We start from the raw sequence: 21,266 nt of genomic DNA, 5'->3' as shown, positions 1-21,266 counted from the left end.
TCCATTCACATAACTGTCTCATTTATTTTTACCCACTCATCTCTTTGCAGACATCTGTGTTGGGCCCATTGCCGATCTATTGAGAGTAGGGATACAATTAGGCACAGGTGTGTAAGTATCGCTACGCTACATTGACTTAGAAACTTCAGTGTTATGTATCTGACGCGGGGCGGCACTGCTGCTGTACACGGCATTAGAAGTCTCCACGGTGGCTGCGTCAGCTCACACTCCCGCTGGCTGTTCTTTTTCAGATCCTCAACCAGAATTTGTAGTCCTTTGTTTGCTTAATGACAGCCATTCTATTTTAGCAGAATTCATTTGCGTTTTCCTGTAGATTAGGAGTGTTGACCATATTTTATGTATTTATTGGCCATGTGTAACTCTTTGAGAACCGTTTACTAAATGGATTGGTTGGTCCATTTACTGATGGTTTTGTTGCTTACTTTTTGCAATTCTTTAGATAATCTAGCTATTTTTTTAAAATTACTTTTAGATTTATGTAAGTGTGTGTGTGTGTGAATGTTGAACCTTCACGTATGTCTATGTAGTACATGTGCCCTGTGCTCACAGAGGTCAGGAGGTCAGAAGAGGGAAGGAATTGGATCTCCGGAAACTGGTGATCCAGATCATTGTGAGCTACATCTCCGGAAATGCCCACAGGCACACGTCAAGTCTTGTTTCCTTTGCTAGGTCACTTTGCTAGTGTTGAGTCTGGAGCAGTTGATGTCCACAACTGGCTTCACTTACGTTTCTGCGTTGCACGCCGGGTCCCTCTGCTGCCCACACTTCCTGTGCAGTCTGTGGGCTAGGCAGACTCCCCAGATCCTCTTCTCTTAGGGTAACTAAAGGGGAGCCTTTTCCACACGGACTGGGAACGCGAAAAACAGCAAGATAACTGAGCTTGGTATGGGGGCAGGGGATTGATCTTTTTACTTCCAAGACTTGATGAGTGTCAATCATCCTGCTGGAGGGGTGATGGCAAAGTGGGTCGTGTTATAGGAGCCAAGTCCAGCATGAGAACTTGAGCTCTTGGGCCCCATAGTGGCACACTGGTAGTTCCAGAGTCTGAGGCTCCCAATGAATGCAGGCGCAGAACGACTCCAGGGTTCTTCTTGGTTGAGGAGGCCGTTGGCCAACCAGGTGCTTCCTTGCCTGTGCTGAGCCTCCTCCGGCTGTTCCCTCTTCTCAGCCTCTCCTCCTTTCACCCCTGCTACGGTCGGTTTTTAACAAGTTACGTCTCAAGACAGCAAGCAGACCAGCCACGGCCATCCAGGTCTTACTGAGTGACGGGGGCTTTGACTCCAGTGCTGATCCAGCTGCCCGATCTGCCACTAGAGTTGAGGTGAGTGGGACTGTCCTGAGGACTCTTATCTCATCTAACACAGGGCACAGCTCACCGCCCTGTCATGTGGTTCCCTCCACGTTTAAGGGTCCTTTTGTGTTTTTTTGTTTTTTGATTTTGTTTGTTTGTTTTCCGAGACAGGGTTTTTCTGTATAGCCCTGGCTGTCCTGGAACTCACTTTGTAGACCAGGCTGGCCTTGAACTCAGAAATCCACCTGCCTCTGCCTTCCGAGCGCTGAGATTAAAGACGTGCGCCACCACGCCTGGGTCCTTGACCTGCCTCGTGTGATTAGTGAATCTTCCTGTTCTCATCTGCAGTGGTAGTCGGTGAGGGGTTCTGCCTTGCGGGAATGTGTTACACAGGATGCTGCAAGTATCTCCTACAGAAACAGACACACAGCATCTTCTGCCCTGTCTCAGCCACAGTTGGTCTCCTTTGCCCACCCTGTAAGAGCCCTGTCCTCTTACACCAGCATCGTAAGTAGGAGCTGCCCGAGACATTGCTTTCTGAGGTTTCACAAACAGCTTAACAATTTCACAGCAGTCGCAGTATTGGGGTTTTGCCATGAACCCGTGGGAACAGCGTGGCCGCGAGATCTGACAGAGCTGTTTCAAAATCCGGATCGAGGAGTCGGGGAATTCCTAAGAAGCATTATGCAGCCCCTGGGAGCCTTGGCCTTGTCTGAAGCGGCTTCTGTGAGCCAGATCAGATTCTTGCTGACCCCAGGAGGCAAAGAATAGAAACCTGGAAAATCTAGAGGAACTTCTCCTCGTTACCTGCCACGAACACCAATCTTGTTTCTCTCTAGTTATCTGGGTAACGCTCTGGTTTCTCTACTTGCTTTTACTGAGAGGCAGAACAGGGACAGACAGAGTATTTATGGAGGCTGCTTTTCAAGCACAGCTTCTTTGGGCTGACCTCCCAACTCCCTGCAACAAATGCTGAGTCCTCTGTCTGTAACTCATGCCCATCAATGCCCGGGCTGCTGTAAAGTATTGAGGCCTTTCTAATTGATCTGGGTGGCTGCCCTCGTGGAACTAGGAGGATTGTTTTAAATGCATCTTCAATGGTCAAATCTTTTAAAAATCTTTTTAAAATATAATATGCAGATTAGCTTCCTGTTGTAAAAATTGGGAGAGTGGCTAAGACAGGGGTTTTCAGGACTTTCCAAGAGTACAGTTCTTCTCTCAATGATAGTTTTTGATAATCACGTATAAAGCAAGCCTGAGCTCATCAGATACATGCTTTCTACACTGGTGTTTATGTACCCATGGCGGCTGTCATTAGAGTCTCTGAGTATGATGGTTTGAATAATTAGGAGGTGAAAGGTGAGTGTTGGGCTGTTGAGTGAGCAAACAAATGTTTATATGGCAGAAGTGGCATTTCAGAAGAGTATAAATGCCCTATTTGGCATCAGCATGAAACCCCCAAGTGCAAGTTCAAGCCTAACCACCCACAGGATCGGCAGATCTACAGAACTCCCCTCCTGGGTCTCACTCAATAAAGGGTTCAGCTTTTCTGTGTTCTACGTCTTTGTATCTTGGGAAATGCTATGGTATAAATCAAGACACGTCAAACTATACCACAATAATAAATGGCCCCAGCTCTCAATTGTTCACAACTGCACAGGCTTATTCGCTTCTTGAGGTGTTCTAGGGGAAGAGCTGGAAGGCCTTATCAGTCATCAGCACGGAGATTCTGAGCAAACAGCTCACTGGTCTACGGTAACTGAGAAGTTCTGCCATCTGCCATACGCAAGCAGAAGACCCAGCAAAACTAGGTGCATGCGAATCCGAAGGCCTGAGAACCCAGGGCGTGTCTGAGAGCAAAGGCAACCGGAAGTGGGTGCGTTCTCTGCTTCCTGTTCTTTTCAGAACCTCGGTGGATTGACCGGGTGAGACCCACTTAGTGAGAGATGGCAGTCGAGGGTACTGAGTCGCTCATCCCAGTGCTAAGGTTATCCATAAGTGTCCTCACAGACACACACAGAGACACAGCACAGCTGGTGATGTGGCCAGTGCCTGAGAAAATCCGCATGATGCGTAAAGCTAACCCTTCATATCCACACCACATGCCAAGCGAAGATAGCTCCGGCTTGTACAGGCGAGAAAGAGGACAGAGAGTGCTATGTAGTGCTTCTTGGTGCATCTGCCCAGGGGTTTTCCTGCCTGTATTTCATTATCCACCCACTTTTCAGCAAATGGCCCGTGATGATTTGAATAGATTTGAGCCCCATGGAGAGTGGCACTACCAGGAGGTGTGGCCTTATTAGAGTAAGTTGTCACTCTAGAGGTGAGCCTTTGAGGTCTTTTATATGCCCAAGCTCTGCCCAGTATGGAACTCCAGTTCCCTCCTGCTGCCTAGAGATCAAGATGTAGAACTCTCAGCTCCTCCAGCACCATGTCTACCTGAGTGCTGCTGTGTTTCCTGCCATGATGATAATGGGCCACCCCTCTGAAGCTGTATGCCAGCCCCAATGAAATGTTTGCCTTTATAAGAATTGCCGTGGTCAACCCAGACACTATTGCATAGGCTAGCAAGATTTTGCTGACAGGACCCTGGTATAGCTATCTCTGGTGAGGCTATGCCAGTGCCTGGCAAATATAGCAGTGGATGCTCACAGTCATCTATTGGATGGAACACAGGGCCCCTAATGAAGGAGCTAGAGAAAGTACCCAAGGAGCTGAAGGGGTCTGCAACTCTATACGAGGATCAACAATATGAACTAACCAGTACCCCCCCACACACACACACACACACACAGAACTGTGTCTCTGGTTGCATATGTAGCAGAGGATGGCCTAGTCGGCCATCAATGGGAGGAGAGGCTCTTGGTCTTGTGAAGATCATATGCCCCAGTTCAGGGGAATGCCAGGGCCAGGAAGTGGGAGTGGGTGGGTTGGGGAGCAGGGCAGGGAAGGGTATAGGGGACTTTCGGAATAGCATTTGAAATGTAAATGAAGAAAATATCTAATTAAAAAATGAAAAAAAAAAAAGAGTTGCCATGGTCATGGTGTCTCTTCACAGCAATAAAACCCTGAGACATGACCTTTCCTGGGTTTAGCAGGCGTGAATGAAATACTCGGTAAATTCAAACACTGTCTACCACACCATACGTCGTTCTCATTTGGAGCCACTGCTTCAGTGACTGCCTCCTCACGTCTCCCCGAGTCATTCTTACCACCACCAGTCTATGCAATCCAAGTTCTGATCTTACCTAAGAACAAGAGGCCTCTCCCCTTATTCTCAAAACTACAGGAAATACATGGATGATCACATAAACACAGTTCACTGAGGACTTGCTTAAAACAGAGAGAATTACAGTGGAGAACAAGAAAAACTACAGCACTGGATCTAGCAATTTCTGCCCCTGGACTTGTGTCCATGCCTCTTTACTGCCTTTAGCTCCATGGTTCTCTCTAGCCCAGTCCTGGCCATACGTCACCGGCAGCCACAGTACCCTCCACCGTCCTTCTAAAAACCCACCACGTTCTTACCCAGAGGCAATGCCCCCCCCCCCCCCATAGCAGTACAGATGAGTAATTCTTCACACAGCGCTCTCAGCCCTAGGTGGCTTTATTCAAAGATGTTTTAGCTGTGTGTGGATAAGCTTCCTAATTCTAGGTAGGGAGTTTGCCATTGTGTGAACAAAGGACTCACTGGAGAATAAGTTTTCTGAGGGATAGTGAGCGCCTTCTATCTCAAAAAGAACACATTGCAAGAAGAATAAAAATAATTTTCAACTTTTCACAAAAGGAAGGAGTGGTGTGTGTTCTCTGTGTGTGTGTATATATATAAATGAAATGAGTGTGCGTGGAAGGAATATATATGTGTGTGTGTGTGTGTATGCGTGTGTGTATGTGTATATATATGTGTGTGTATGTGTATATGTATGTATATATATAGGGAACTTGGATATTCAGATAGGTGCTGATTTCCATCATGCTATTGGGAAATTTGAATATTCTATGTAATTATTTAATGAATGTAGTTGAAGACGACATCTTAGCATGCCAACATAACTTGTTACAGCATTCTCTTCCACTGGATGTTTCTCTTTAGTGTAATGAATGATGCTATCATACTACTTGATGCACAGGGACCCTGCTTTCATAAGATTATTTTATGGAAGCAAATTCCTCAGGATAAAATTCCTGGTCAAAACTATGTCTACTTTTACCTTGTATTAACTTTAATTTATATCTCTAGCCCAATTTATAATAATCATATGTAAGTATATACCTATTCAATATGTAACATTTTTTATCCTGTAACATTAGCTCAGTTTAATTTGATAACTAATCTGTGAAATGAGGGTGATAAATATCAAAGTGCTACGATCTAGACTCAGTATGTCTGGTTCATAATCCTTTGTCTGCATTCATGCCAACTTGTGAAGGAAATAGTTCATAATCCTTTGTCTGCATTCATGCCAACTTGTGAAAGAAATAGCCCCTTTCATTGTTAGCTTCAGCTGCCAACTTGAAAAAAAAAACAAAAAACAAAAAACCTAGAGTCATCCAGAAGAGGGAACCTCAAGTAGAGAATTTCCTCAGCCAGACTGGCCTGGGGTGGGGGATATCTGTGAGATGTTTTCTTAATTTCTAATTGATAAAGGAGAACCCAACTTGCTGTGGGTAGTGCCATCCCTAGGCTGGTGGGCCTGGGCTACCTGAGCAACTCAGACAGAGCAAGCCATTAAATCTGGTTCTCTATGGTTTCTGTTCCGGGTTCCTGCCTCTGGTTCCTGCCTTGGCTTCCTTCCATGATGGACTGTAATCTGTAAAATGAAATAAACCGTGTCCTCTTCAGGTTGCTTTTGGTCAAGTTGTTTAATGCAGTAATAGAAACCAAACTAGGCCATCCATCCCAAAGCAAGGAAAACTGATCAGTGAAACCTTAGAAGTATACCTGATCAACCAGCCATAAGCAGCAAACCTGCTTGCGCTCACCAACTGGGCTCTGACAGTTGGAGTATGAGCAGGGTCCTCCTCTTACAGCCTCTCTGTCGTCTGCTTCTTTCAAGTCTTTAAGCTTTATGCTCTCAATCTGTACACAACAGAGCTCATTCCTTACAGCTCTAGGACTAAGGGGGGGGCTGTAAGAAAGTGGAGACTGGAATCAATGCTTCCATCTTTCCACAAGGCTACACCCAGGCCGTATCCTTTGAGTAGGTGCTAATTTTTCTGCCTTGGCACTGAGTCTGTCTATATGACGCATTGTCATATAGATTTCTACACATGTGTAGAAGTCCTAATATATGCACATTAATCATGGAACACACCCTAACCAATCTGTTATATTGTAAGAGGTATATGCAACAAGTATATAAATCCCCGGCATGGACTGCGGGCATTGACAGCCAGGCTTCTGCAATACAGCCAAGCCAACCTATATCTTATATGTGTGTAAGCCATATTACTGAGGCTAGCTCACCCATACCACCAGACCTGCAGATACAAAACTGACAAAAAAGACCAATACAATACGAATAGGAATAGCATCTGTGGAAATGAAGGTCCCAGGAGGGAACAAGACAGCAGCTCCCACCTTAGGAGATGACGTCATTGAAACCTGAGGACCCCAGAGGACTTGGCAGAAAGAACCTTGGTAAGTCACTAGCCTGGTACCCTGAAAAGAAAGTCTAGAGGTCCATAACTTTCAGTTAGGAAGCAAACAAAAATAATCGCTACGTTTCACTACTGAGCAAGGCGCATTTTATTAATACATGGTCCCTATAACCTATTCTTGTGTCTAGAGTGAATTTAAGTCAACCTGCAGATAACTGAGAACTCAACAGAGACAGTTGGGTCCGAGTTACCACAAGGCAATGACTGAAAGTCCTTTAGAATTTAGCTCCTAAGAAAATAATGTTAAGCCTTTATAACTGTGGGCAACTGTTGATTCAACTTTTGATATCTGTGGTAGGAAATGGGGTCAAGAGCCGAAAGTGTTCCCTTGCTTGTCCCTTTCAAAAGCTCGTAGGACAACTACCAAGTGATTCGCTTTCTTTGAATTAAGAAACAACGTAAGAACAATGGGCACGCTCTCTGTGTGTATATGGAAGGCCTTCACTTACAAATAGTGTGCAAAATACTATTATTCCACACTGAACTAGGAAAAATATTTGGGAAATGAAGGCTTATCAGGCTTGGTTATTCGATCAAAAAGTTTTTCATTACTGACACAAATACCTGAGACAGTCAGTTTCAAAGAAGGAGCTTGGAATTGGAGCCTGGAGAGATGGTTCAGTGGTTATGAGCACCAGTTGATCTTCCTAAAGGATTCAGGTTCAACTCCCAGCCGCCAGGAGGCTCACAAACATCTGTAATACCGGTCTCAGGGGATATAGTGCCCTCTTCTGGCCACACCGGTCATTGCACGTATAGATGGTGGATGGATGGATGTGCAGGCAAAACACACCCACACATAAAATAATAAACAGTTTTGGGGTTTTGGGTTTTTTAAGAGAAAAAAAAAGTTCTTTGTGCTGAGCAGATGGGTCAGTGGGTAAAGGACACAAACAGCTCAGGCTGAATCCTCTGGACACACTTAAAAGCTGGACAGAGTCCTGTGTGCACCTTTAACGCCAGTGTGCCCACTGTAAGGTGGAAACAGGAGAATCCGCAGGGCCTTGCTGTCCACCTAACCTGGACTGAAGAAATGTGAGCCTGTCTCAAACAATGTGGAAAGTGAGACTGCGGCTGGATGCTGTCCTCTGACCTCTTTAAAATATAGATGGAAGATATATATATATATATATACATGTATATATATATATATATATATATTTCCAGTAACTCCCAGCCACTCCCTGAGGCTACAACCATTTAAAATTCAAACCTTAACAACATGCAACTCACACGTGGGGGTGCTTACCTGACATTTCTGCTGGACAAAATTTGTTGAGAACTCTAAATTCCCTGAGCTCTAAGTTCCGCTCACTTTATGAGAATGGTTTCTGGCCTTTCTGTTCCCCAACAACGGTGAAATTAACCACACAGGTCGCCTAAAACGTGGCATATGGACACAGTAGATTCCAAACCCTTCACCTGAATAACCTACTCAGTTAAGCAAAGTTTCATCTGCCTGAGTGTCAATCATATTTAACAGATAAAGATCTTACTTCGCCTTAGAACAGGGCACTGATACGATCTCGGAAGAGTGGCTTCTCTTTACAATAATCATTTTTCCATTTACCTGGTGTGGACAAACAAAGGCACCATCTGGAGAACGACTTCTATTAGCGATTACATAAGAAGAGCGCCGGTCCTGAAGAGGACCGTTTTGCATGTGCTTCATGCAGATAAATCGCTAGATTCCACAGTTAATCTCCATAAGCGTGGCTGGGCTTTAATTTAATAAATCCATTGGGTTATAAATGCCCTGACCTTGTTTATAAAGGAAGCCAGTTTGTTCACTTAATGAAGACATCAATTTGCCGCTCAGCTTGGACTGATTGCTCGTTACTGCTTTCCCCTGACCAGCAGCTCTGACTTTAGCAAACCCAAAGTCTGGGCCGATGTAGATGGTGATGTACTGCCATCTATAGCCGTAAAGAAAAAGATGCTGTGTAGCACACTGAGAGCCACAGCTATGCACAAGGGTGGACAAGAATATACAGTGCAGGCTGCTGCTGCTGCTGATACTGATGCTGATGCTGATGCTGCTGCTGCTGATGGTGGTGGTGGTGGTGATGGAGATGGAGATGGCGAAGACAGAAAAATAATACAGTCCTAGGTTCACAACTGTGGCCCTTTCACCATGTTAAAATCAGTGCAAGACACTGGTTCCAAATAAAATGAAACAGATAAACCAAGCAATAGAGTGTCACAACTGCAAAGTCTTAGCCCAGTGACTCATGGCTGGGTCAGGTCCAAAAGGGAAACATGAAAACTCTGATGGCCTAAGATCTGCTAGAGCTATTTTCCGAGCAAATCCTGCTTGTGTTTTCACAGAATTCCTGCCAGGAATTTTCCCCCACTTTCTTCTGTGTCTTTCCTAACCTAGAATGCCACCATCAGCAACATTGTGCTGGCTGGCTTTATGTCAACGTGACAAGAGCAAGAGTCATCAAAGAGGAGGGAACATCAATTGAGACAATGCCTCCATAAACAGCCACCTGTAGAGCATTTTCTTAATTAGTGATTGATTGGTGGTGTGTCACCCTGAGTTGTGGGTTATATAAGAAAGCAAACCACAAGGAGCAAGCCAACAAGCAGCACCCCTCCATGGCCTCTGCATCAGCTCCTGACTCCAGGTTCCTCCTGTGTGAATTCCTGTTCTGACTTCCTTCGAAGATGGGCTAAGGTACAGAAGCATACTGCAGATAGACCCCGTCCTCCCCAAGTTGCTTTTGATCACGGTGTCTGATCACAGTAATACTAACCCTGACTGAGGCCAACATCCAATGCATTTTTGAGACCTCCTTAAGTTCCTGGATTCCTACATACCTGAGATAACATAGATGACAAAATGCTCTTGCCTCTGAGATGCTTATACCTTACTGGAGTGAGATGGATAGGTAATACACAGACATACTGTGCACTGTATGAAATGAAACACCCCCAATTCTATAGATAGCCTATAGAATGGTGACATGTGTCATGCACAGGGCACATAAACAGTGTGTGGGGCTGGAGGCAGGATGGCACAATGAATGAAGGATGATGCATCCTAACTAGGGTGGTCAGAAGTCACCTGGAGGCAGCACGTGGGATCTGCACAGAAAGCAGAAGGTCCTCTATAAAGAGATGGTAACTAGCATATTGGAAGAGGCTGGCGTGCCTAGGGGCATTGGCTTGAAAGGCAGGGAGGAAGACCATGGCCTTGAAGGTAGCTGCCAATCATTGGCCTCTACCTTAGAGAACTGAAGCTTGCTTCTAGGGGTGTGTGTGTGTGTGTGTGTGTGTGTGTGTGTAATTGTTAGCCACCAGGAAAATGCACATTAAAACTGTTCTGATATTCTTTCTGAATTGCTATCATCAAGCAAACAAATAACAATACCAGTTATTATGTGGAGAAAGAGTGACTTTTCCTCACCTCCGTGGAAGTGTACACTGCACGGAGGAAGTCAGTGTGACAACCCCTGAAAAGTCCTCCAGGTAGACGTACTGAGCAGCTAAAGACTCTAAGTCACTATCTCAAAGACACTTGCGCGTCCATGATTACTGATCTACTAGTCACAATGGCCAGGAAATGCAGCCAGCTCCCACGCCATCTGCAGACGAGTGGAAGAAGCAAAAATGGACATCTACACAATGGAATTGTGTTCAATTGCAAGGGAAAAAAATCAAGTCATGACATTGGGGGGGGAGGGGCATAACCTCAATTATTCACACTTGAAAACCAAAGGACAAAGGAGGACACATCGTCCCCTAGCAGTCCCTGAGAGCAGTGGCCACAGCCATTCACTCTTCATGCTTCTGAAGTCTCTCCTCCTACTGCAAAGCAGTTTGTCTCATGCAGCCACATAAAGGGGGCCCAGAAAGCTCACAAAAGGGCCACTGTGTTATTTAATAGCTATGCCTTAGACATGTTGACCCTTCAAACAAAAGAATGGCAGTGTGTTACAGAGATCTTGGAGTCCCAAGCAAAGAGTTCAACTCTGAGTCTTCAAAGGGTGGCTGGAATGGTAGACACACACAGTCATACACACACACACTCAAACACACTCACACACACCACAACACACACTCACAACTCATACATACCACATACACACAGTCACACACACTCATACACACAGTCACACACACCTCACACACACCACACTCACACACTTACACACTCATACACACACACACAAACACAAACACACACACACACACACACACACACACACACACACCACACCTCACACACCACTGTTCCTCAGAAGCCCCCTGTGCAGAACAGAATGTAGAAGGAACAAGGATACTAGGCTCAGTGGAGAGATGGAAATAGCTCAGAGGGGCATCTTGGCATCATATGAGGAGCACGTAGATATTCTATGTATGATTCTACTACATATGGTTTGGTAGCAGAATCAACAGGCACTGCTGGTGTACTGGGGATGAGAGAGAAAGTAACACATGAGATGACTCTTCCGAGGGTTTGAGTCAGCAAAGGCCGCAGCGCATTCGCTGAGATGGAAATGACTAGAGGACGTGCCGGACTTAAACCAGGAAGTCATTCGAAGAACGGATTGCTGCTACGAATCAAAGCATTCCTAAAGCACGGTCCTAGGCCACAGGGTAAACTTGCTAACACTCGTGGACTCTGAGGCTTAGGGACTGGTCTCTGTCCTGCAAACGCGGACCTTCAGATGAAAAGGCTAACATGATAGGGTGTCGGGGGTTAAAATTATCTGGAGGCTTCATTCAAATATGAAGCCCTGTGTTTGGAGCTAGGCTCGGCTGGTATTGTCAGAGGGTAGAGTTACACACAGGGCCTTTCCACGTGACTTTCTCACAGCGTGATGGCCTCAGAGCATCCCCGCTTACCCATTATGACTCAGAGCTCCAAGACCTACTGTTCTGGAGGTGAACAAAGGGACAGACCATCTTCAGTGCTATCACTGCCATAGAACTGCACCCTAGCGACCATCCTACTGGGCAGTAGTGTGGATGGATGCCCCGGGTTAGGCGGGAGGGAATGGTGCATGTGAGATCAGGAATAGAAGGCCAGCCTGGGCTACATGAGACCCTGTTTTTGTTGTTGCTGTTATCTTCGCTGTTGTTGTGGTGGTGGTTGTGGTAGTGGTGGTGGTCTTCATACTCATCTTTGTCGTTCCTCTTCTTCTTCTTCTTCTTCTTCTTCTTCTTCTTCTTCTTCTTCTTCTTCTTCTTCTTCTTCTTCTTCTTCTTCTTCTTCTCCTTCTCCTCCTCCTCCTCCTCCTCCTCCTTCTCCTCCTCCTCCTCCTCCTCCTCTTCCTCCTCCTCCTGCTCCTCCTCCTCCTCCTCCTCTTTTTCCCCTTCCCTTTTCCTTCTCCTCCTGCTGCTTCTTATTTTTAAGGTATCTAGGTTATCCCTGCAAGTGATGAAGAAAGGAGGCAAGTGCTTTTGGGTTTAAGAGACCTGTTTCATGCTCAGCCTGGAGGTGCAGCCCACAGTCCCAGCCTCTTAAGAGATTGAGCAGGAGAATCACAAATTCAAAGCCTTGCCTGGGATACAGAGTGAGTTCAAGGCCAATTCAGTCCACTTAGGGAGACACTAATCTCAAAACAACTAGAAAGGGGACGGCGGATAAAGCTCAAGACAGTGTTTACTTAGCAAGCAAAACTCGGAGTTCCATCCAGTACTGGAAGAAATGAGAATAGGGGGAACTGCTGAAAGGAGGGAGGCAAAGGGTTCGGAAGAGGGGCGCACCTTCCTGTGAGAAGGGTCAGGAGGAAGGAGATGGAATGGTCTCAGGCTAACTACGCGTGGACACGGAGAGCAAAACCTTGTGCTTAGACTCCATCCCTAGTGGGTAAGATCAACCAAATGCAGATGATACAATGCAGTCATGTTTCTGTAGAGAGTGCCTTCCTGCCTTTTGGTGGTTAGAGCTGGGGCAAGTCTCAACCTCCCCACCAGTAGATTTTGAGAAGTGTGTAAGGATGGTTTTGTTTTCAAGTAGATAGAAACTCAAAACAGAATGTTTGAAATATATGCTAGCGTTGGAAACTGAATCATTTGACACGGAAAAAGCATTTTCCAGCTGCGTTTGAAAATCTGGTACTACCGCAGGTAGCTGGAACACAGCAAGGCAGTCCACACCTCTGCTTGTCTCTCGTTCTGTGAATTCCATTCACTTCTGCTTGGTCTCAAGACCCTGGGATCAGCCCCAGGAATGGCATGTTGTTTAGCCCTTCTTCATGGGCCTCATAGTTTTTTGTGCTGTTCATGCCTCTTGTTGTGGCAAGCCATCAACGAAGGAGGCACTGACACTCTGCTGAGCCACGGAGAGGCACCTTGTAACTGACATCTGGCAATGGCCACTCCACCCAGCCTCTTCCCTGTACAAACAGAGACTTTGTCCCTTGTCATGAAGGCAGGTGCTTTATATGGCTTTAGACTGGCTGACCCTTGGGGCACACTTATAGTTCACCCCAACATGGGCCCCTCCATAGAGGCCAAGAACGATAGGACAGGCTGCTTCTCTGTGTCTCTCCCTCTGCATGTTTTCACGGGCAGTTCTGCCAGTCCCTCTGCCATTACATTTCTCAAAGGAGAAAGAGGCTATCTGGCTTGGTAGAGACCTACTTCTCAAACCACCTATCAGAAGAGCTAAGGAGATGGCTCAGCAGGTAAGAGTGCTGCAATCACAAGGACCTGAGTTCAAATCCCCAGCAGTCACATCTAGGCATAACTCCATGCCTGGAGAAGGAGGAATGGGAGAGACAGGCAGATCCAGACCCTACAAGCTCCTTTGCCAGACAGCCAATCTGAGACACTGAGTTTCCAGTTCAATGAGAAAGCCTGTCTCAATGGAATCAGGAGACAATAGAATGGAACGGAGAGTAATAGTGGAAGACACCCGACATTGTCCCCTGGCCTCGTCACAATAAAGGAGGATACTCTAGGTCCTCCTCTGATCTCCATTTATGCATACATGAACATGTGTACATACACACATGCGTACAAAACAGAGACATACACATGTTATTGTGCACATGCATAATACATACACAGCATACTTTGATATACACATACATGCCATGCTTTGCACATGTGCACTTTCAAACACACACACACTCACACATCGCATACCAGCTTCACTCAAAAAACAGGAGGCTCACTTAAAGTCATGAAGCTCGCAGGAATATAGCAAAGAGTAAGATCTCAGACTTTCCCGCCCCTAGACAAGCCCACCTCTATGAGGGGCTCCTGGGAGGGGGTCTCTTCTTGATATTACTCCACAGTACTCGCTACACAGAGGGACTCCCTTAACGAATTTGGACTCCTGACACACCATGGGTTCGCCTATATGTGCGTGGGGAGTAGAACCAAGCCAAATGAATAATTTTAGAACTAAAGTCCTGCATGCGTCACTATTGATCTCTATCCCCCTGCCCCACTGTGTGTGTATGAGTGTGTGTCTGTCATCTCACTCTCTGCCTTCTCCTTCCCTTTCTCTGTTTTGCCTTGAGACAAGATCTCACTCTGTAATCAAATCAAAGCTGTCTTGGAACTCCTTATGTAGTCCAGGCTGCCCTGGAAACTGTGGCAACTCTCCTGTCTCCATGTGCCAAGTGTTGGGATTATAGGTGTGTCCACCATGCTCATCTGACATCTCTCCAGTATGTAGTGGACACTTGTCTCCTGTGTCCTAAGTGTTAAGGCTTGTACTGAAATTCCAAGGTGGCCAAACGAGCCAGCACACCCCTATTCTACATACAGTAGCACTTCCTTTGATTTATCAATGTGACACACTCTAATGAGCACTGCCAATGGAACTTACCACAACAACAGTGTTCCAAGTGTGTAGTGTGGAAACCAGAGCCCAGTGAGCCCTTGAAATGTAACCAGTAAGAATGAAAGATTATGTTATCAATGTTCATTAATATAAAACAGCCACATGCTTACTCACCTCACCTTTATCATTTAATATGTGCATGCTTTATGCTTGTTAATTTTTCCTCTATGTTATAAGCTGGGCAGAGGTACAACCTTTGTCCTTTTTCTTTAGTGTAATGGCTCTCAACCTTCTTGATGCTGCGACCCTTTAATACAGTTCCTCGTGTTGTGGTAAAGCCGACCACAAAATTCTTTTGCTGCTACTTTCTAACTGTAACCTTGTTACCGTTATGAATTGTAATATAAATGTCCGCTCTGCAGGATCTCGGAAACAGGACCTCCAAGGGGGTAGTGACCCACAGGTTGAGAACCTCTGCTCTAAGGGCTCTTTGGCCCCTTTCCGATGCATGATGACGTTTTTTCTGTGTGAATGAGTTGAATTATCTTTCGGGTTTAGCAGGGACTCCATGAAAGGAATGCAACATCCTCTAAAACCTCAGTGGATTTCTGTGTGAAGATCGACCGGAAGAGAACCTCGGAGATGGAGCCTGAGGGAAGCTGGACTGTTCTGCATTGGAAAGTGAACCAATCAATGAGAACCGAACCAATGAGGAGGAGGGGCCAGTGTGCAGAGCCACAGCTACTCTAGCACGGCACTGGGGGAGCATGAAAGCTCCCTGGCCCAGCATTCAGTCTGAAGCTCCCGGTGTTGCTGAGATGTAAACACGGTATGTCCCAGATTTTCAGTCAAGTCTAATAGGATAACTCACTTACCTAGTCCGATGGCGCTCAAGCAAGTGTTGGAGCCAAGTGTACCCAACCATGTTAACCACAGAATAAGACAACTGAAAAGCTGACTGGGTTTGCTGCAGCCCGCCCGCATCCAGACGGGGTGGCCATGAGACTCTAAGTCGGGCATAGTAATAACACCCACACATGCTACTGACAGATGAAGAACATGGAAGGAAGTCACGTCCATGAGGAATTAGTTTTCTTTTAGCTGTACAGCTGTCAAGCTTCGAGCCCGGGCTCCGGAACCAGATGTCTCTTAAGACCGGGTCTACACACTCATATTCCTCCCAGTCCCTTTAATGAGGGCTTAGATTTATGCCTGAGCCAGTGCCCAAACCTGTTTCATCCCTTTATTTCTTAAGCGCATACCTCACACTGCCGATTTCAAGCACGCCACAGCTGTCTGCACCCCCACCCCCACCCCACCCCTGCAGACTCCGGAGGCCACAATCTAGTAAGTTCTTCAGCTGGCCAGCTTCTCCCACCTTATCAGAGCAGCTACAGGTTCCGCCCACTCCTCCTTCCTATAAAGTCAGGGTTAAACTCTACGCATGCGCATGGCTCCATGTGGAGCTCCACTCGCGGGTGCTACCCCTCTGGGTAGCTGAAGCAGAGCCGCCTGAGCAGAGGTCCTGAGCTCTAGGAACGTCATGGAAGATGTCTTGGCAGAGCAGGCCTCCCACAATTCCCCTAAAAGTCACCCTTCAAATACTCATAAAGCTCAACCAAGGCCAACATGTGTTTTAAAATGCTCTTCCTCAGAAAGCTTTCCGGTTAGAGGCACCAGTGGACAACCCCTCTACTCACCATTTAAAGCTGACCGCATCAAATGAAACGTCCCACGTGATTACGTCACAAAGCCAAGCTGTAAGCAGCACTTCCTTACATACGGTGAAGAGCATATCTGAAAACTGTTATCAGATCAGATCATATAGCAATTAGAAAATGATTTGGGTCCTGGTGTTCAGATGGAAGTTAACTCTTCAGGAAACAACTGACTTTCTAAGAATAATTAAAAGTAAACTTGGGCAGGGTGTGGTGGCGCACTCCTTTAATCCCAGCACTCGGGAGGCAGAGGCAGGCGGATTTCTGAGTTCGAGGCCAGCCTGGTCTACAAAGTGAGTTCCAGGACAGCCAGAGCTACACAGAGAAACCCTGTCTCGAAAAAAACAAGCAAAAAAAAAAAAAAAAAAAAAAAAAGTAAACTTGGAGTTGAACATAGCAAATGCAGAAAAGACGGCTCTGTGTGTGTGTGTGTGTGTGTGTGTGTGTGTGTGTGTGTGTGTTTAAATGAAGTAGAAAGGCAGTCTGCTGGGTCTTGAAATCCCACTCTGATGGCTTCCTTTAGACCTGAAGAACGATGTCTGGAACAGAGGTGAGGGAGGTGGAGGAAACGTCTGGGGGAGGGGGGCGAGCACTTTGATTTTAAAGCTGGAGGGGAAGGCAAGTTCAGGGCTTTTATTGGAGTCTCCCTCTCTTGAGGCCACCCTGCTGTTTTCTCTTGAACGTCTGGAAGCTTCCAGATTCGTGCTTCCCCATAATTCGTCTCCACATTTCTCCCATGTTTTGACAGTGTTTCCCCTTTAACCTTATTGCTCACTCCAGCACTTGGAGGCGGAGTGTCCTGGGTGACTGATATTAAGGAAGAAACCCGGTAGCTCTCATCTCTCCTCAGAATAACATTCCTACCCCCCAGAAGCAGTATAAAGTCGGGGTTGGTCTCGTGCCGCTTTGTAGTCCCAATATTAATTACTGGCGGCCAAGATCTGGTTGCCCCATGAGATCCTCTTTCTCATGTACACCAAGTGATGCTATGTAAGCCTTGCTCCGCAAGTTAGTTGATCAATAAAAGGCTAAAGCCTGTGATTGAGCCTGTCAGAGAAAGGTGGGACTTGATGACAGAGAGGGTGGTCTCAGGAGAGACCAAAGGGAGACAAAGGGAGGATGCGGCTGCTGTGAGAGAAGATGGACCACGAGCACGTTGCCAGGAGAGACAGGTATCAAGGAACATTTCGCTGGGACGTCATAATAGCTCAAAATTTACCCAGTCTAGGCTTACATTGGGCTAGCTAGAATGTATCACTCGTTTTACAATAAAGGTCATGCTGTGCTGCTGAGAGGAAACCTTTGCAAGAAAATGTGTGTAGGGAAATTATTTCCTTCCCTCCAACAAGAAGAAACTGCTATTGGAAGTCTATTTGCCTAGTTCGCGGAGCAACTCGTTATCAGCAATTGGGATTTAATTTGGTTTTCCATCTACTACCATTCCCCTTCACTAGTTTTAACTGTGGGGAAGGAACATGAGGGATATCTGAGAGGCACGGTAGAGAGAAAGCATGAGAAATGGAATGTGAAACCTACTTGTGTGTTTAGGACCCAGGAGCCACAGCTCTGCGCAGGCTCATAGCACAGCGTGCTGCGCAGGCTCAGAGCAGGCATTTGGTCGCCAAGTTGCTTTGGAAGCGAAGCTGGTCTAGGTTTTAGCATTTTTTTTTTTTTAACCTGGAAGGTGACCACAGTGTAGTGTTTTAGCCAGCAAGTGTGATTTCCCCGTGGAGACTCCTTCCTGCCTTCCTTGCGCCTTAGAGAATGCCGTTTTGATACTTTTAAGCCAAAGTCACTGCAACCTCAGAAGAAATGTGGTCACCATCCACTGGAGAGAAAGTCCTTCAGGCATGCCATCATCATTGGCCCACTGCCAAAACTCCGAAGGGACCCTTAACACACGCACGAGATGCCCGTAGCTCTGTCACCTGTGTTAAGAGTATGCAAATGTGCAGGCACTGATAGCAGGAAAGATGGTACTCCGTAATGAAGCACCTGGTATGCTTCGTACTTTATGGACGACGCCCAGTATGTCTGCAGGAAGGAATGTCACAGGGAATACCACTGCCTCGGCCGGCCGTGCCTTGACTTCTGCCTGTTATTTCCGTCTTCGCAGAATCTACTACCTATGGTCTTTATAAAGAGCAGAAATGCCCTTCAGGCTCCAACCCCATTGACTGAAGGAGGCCTTTCAGGGTGTGTGTTGTGTCTGGCTAAATGGCAAGCAGGAGACTTGTGGGAGTCCTCTCCAGCTCCAGCAGCTGTGTAAGTCACAGCAATGTCCTAGCAGCAAGCTTTGTGTGCGTTTGGGGATGGGGTGGGAGTTGGGGGGGGGGAGGGCAGACAGGGTACGGTAAGGACTCAAGATTCTCAGATGTGGTCTCCAGTCAACGAAGAATTTATAAGACTTTCAAGTATAAATGGGAAGAACATATACCGATTATTCAGTTTGCAAGGCAACTGGGTACCAGTGAAACCTAGAGCACTCTTGGGGTCCCAGCTTTTGAGAGACATTTTGGTGAAGCCCGTGGGGCACACCAAATTCCATACTATTGGTCCCGGAGTGAACAGCAGAGATTCTAGTCTTGACTGCAAGAGGCCCCTCTTCAGTACTCTGTGCTGTTTAAGCAGCCAATCCCTAGGCAGCTACTTCTTTTTAGGTCACATTCCAGTGACCCTGGCCTAATCACAAGGCCTGGGAAAGCTTAATCAGGCCCCTTCAGCCCATGCCAGAATTGTCCTGTTGGAAAGGAAGTGTACATTAAGGGACCGTGCAATGGTTGGTCCATTCCCCAGAATGCTTACAGTCCAGAGCCATTTCTAAGCAGTCCCAACACAGAGTCTGAGCACAGGTTGTGAGTTCCAGAACAAACACATCTCTCAGAAGCAGAAGTCAGTATTCCCCCCCCCCCCCCCACATACTATTGAGTCTACTGTGCTGGCAGCAGTAGGTACTGAGTCCAGAGGCCATAGCTTTGTCTGGGACACGTGATTTACATCTTGGTATTAGCTTATTTCAAAGACTGTGGGGCCAGAGCTGTGATAACTTTGCTCAGCCACTTCCACGTGCTAAACCACTGGTTCTGAACCTGTGGGTCAAAACCCCTTTAGGGGGACAAATGACACACACACCCATGATGATCACCTAATCTGAAAATGCAGAAATTTACATTGTGACTCATAACGGTGGCGAAATTAGTTATGAAGCAGCAACAAAATACTTTTATGGTTGGGGCCACCACAGCATGAGGCACTATATTAAAGGGTCACAGCATCAGGAAGGCTGAGAGCCACTGCTTTAAATGGTGAGCTTTAGCTGTAAACCTCTCCAGGTTCCTGCAGGAGCTTTCACGGGCAACGAAGCTCAGATGTCCAGGAGAGCCATCCCATCCTAGACATGGACTGTGCTGCTGTGACTTGCAGGGCTGTATGGGGTTCTAATTTTCTTAAACATTTTGAATTCAGGTGGACAAATTATTTAATTCTTCTAGACTTCAGGACGGACTCTTTGAATTTGTCCTGACTAAAAGCTGAATAGATGTTTGTTCATCTGCAGTGTAACTGCTGTAATCTTCCATGGGCATCTTCCTGGGTCAGTGTTCATTCATTCCCAATGCAGAATCTCTGATATGCTGTCAATATACGAGGCAAGGGGAGAGGGGGGTTACAAATGAGACAGATGAGATTTGGGGCTTGGTACAGTTTGGGTACATAAGAAACTTCTGTTTATTAAGTTACTAGTAGTGTGCTGCTGGATCCACTTTACAGCCTTCCTAGGGACCAAGTAACTACCCTGAATGTGACAGCCTGGAGCTGCAACCTGGTGGGAGAAGAAAGTGGCTTCCTCCTCCAGGGTGTCAATGAGAACTCCCAGACAGCAGCTGTGTCTGCAGACTGACTGTTTAGAAGAGGGAATGTCAGGGGTCCAAATGCTATCCTATGTCTACTGTAGCAGGCCAGCTTTAGCCCTCTGAAAACATCACACTGCTTGTCATCTGGACATTTTCAGAAGTCATCTTAATACCGTTTCAGTCTCCTCAGGGTTTCACATCCCTGTGACCAGACACCTCAGGACAATGGTCAGGTTGGTTGCCTGTTGCCGGACGATGTGCAAAAGCATGCATGCTACACCGGAATAGTTGAAAATGAGTGTTAACAGGCCAGGCTGTGGCCTTGGATGGCCTCAAAACCAAGTAACCGCTCAGAGCTCAGCTCTCAAGTCCTTCTGTGTGAATGTGTGGTGTGGTGTGGTGTGGTGTGGTGTGGTGTGGTGTGGTGTGTGTGTGTGTGTGTGTGTGTGTGTGTGTGTGTGTGTGCGCATCATAAATAACCTACAATATCATTACTCAAGATACCACCCCTATTTTTTGAGACAGTATCCTCAGTGGTCTGGAACTTATTAAGTAGGCCAGGCTGGCAGGTTACACAGCCCTAGAGATGTGCCAGACTCTGCCTTTCCTGATGCTGTCATTGTTAGACATACATGGCTCAAAAACCAGTGGCAATGTCTGGATTTTCTTTTTATTGAGTTCTGGGAATTGAATTCAGATCCACGACAAGCACTTTGCCAGCTAACATACATCCTCACACCCTGATTGATAAACACCCCTACTCCACAAACGGAAACTAAGCAAATCAAATGCAAGACTAAAAGCTGTGCGTCTTCTGATGCCAGAGCACTGGGAGGTTTTTTTTTCCAGGCATAAGATATTCAACTAATAAAAATTCTCCCCCTATCAACGCATAATCTGACTTGTAGTAACTGATCAAAAGACTAACACTGGTAAGTTCCCATGAGCAGTGAGACAGAAATGTACAACTCTAG

The 21,266-nt window shown here is 46.4% G+C and overlaps 1 long non-coding RNA gene across 3 annotated transcripts in view; it reads right to left on the bottom strand.

Annotated features, from left to right (window-relative positions):
* The window catches only part of Gm32925, a 61,699-nt gene extending 45,029 nt beyond the window's left edge, over positions 1-16,670 (bottom strand). For 2 of the 3 annotated variants that reach the window (XR_001781984.1, XR_385017.3), the window contains exon 1: positions 15,599-16,009. This is a non-coding gene — a long non-coding RNA (predicted gene, 32925). Of the gene's footprint in view, positions 1-15,598; positions 16,010-16,423 lie in introns of those variants that run through there. The other variant, XR_385018.3, reaches the window with a different exon arrangement.
* Positions 16,671-21,266: the final 4,596 nt, after the last annotated feature.

The sequence above is a fragment of the Mus musculus genome, chromosome 16 (assembly GCF_000001635.26).
Source record: "Mus musculus strain C57BL/6J chromosome 16, GRCm38.p6 C57BL/6J".
Lineage (NCBI taxonomy): Eukaryota > Metazoa > Chordata > Mammalia > Rodentia > Muridae > Mus > Mus musculus.
The sequence above is the reverse complement of the archived record's forward strand: the minus strand, read 5'-3'. Positions and strand labels throughout refer to the sequence as shown.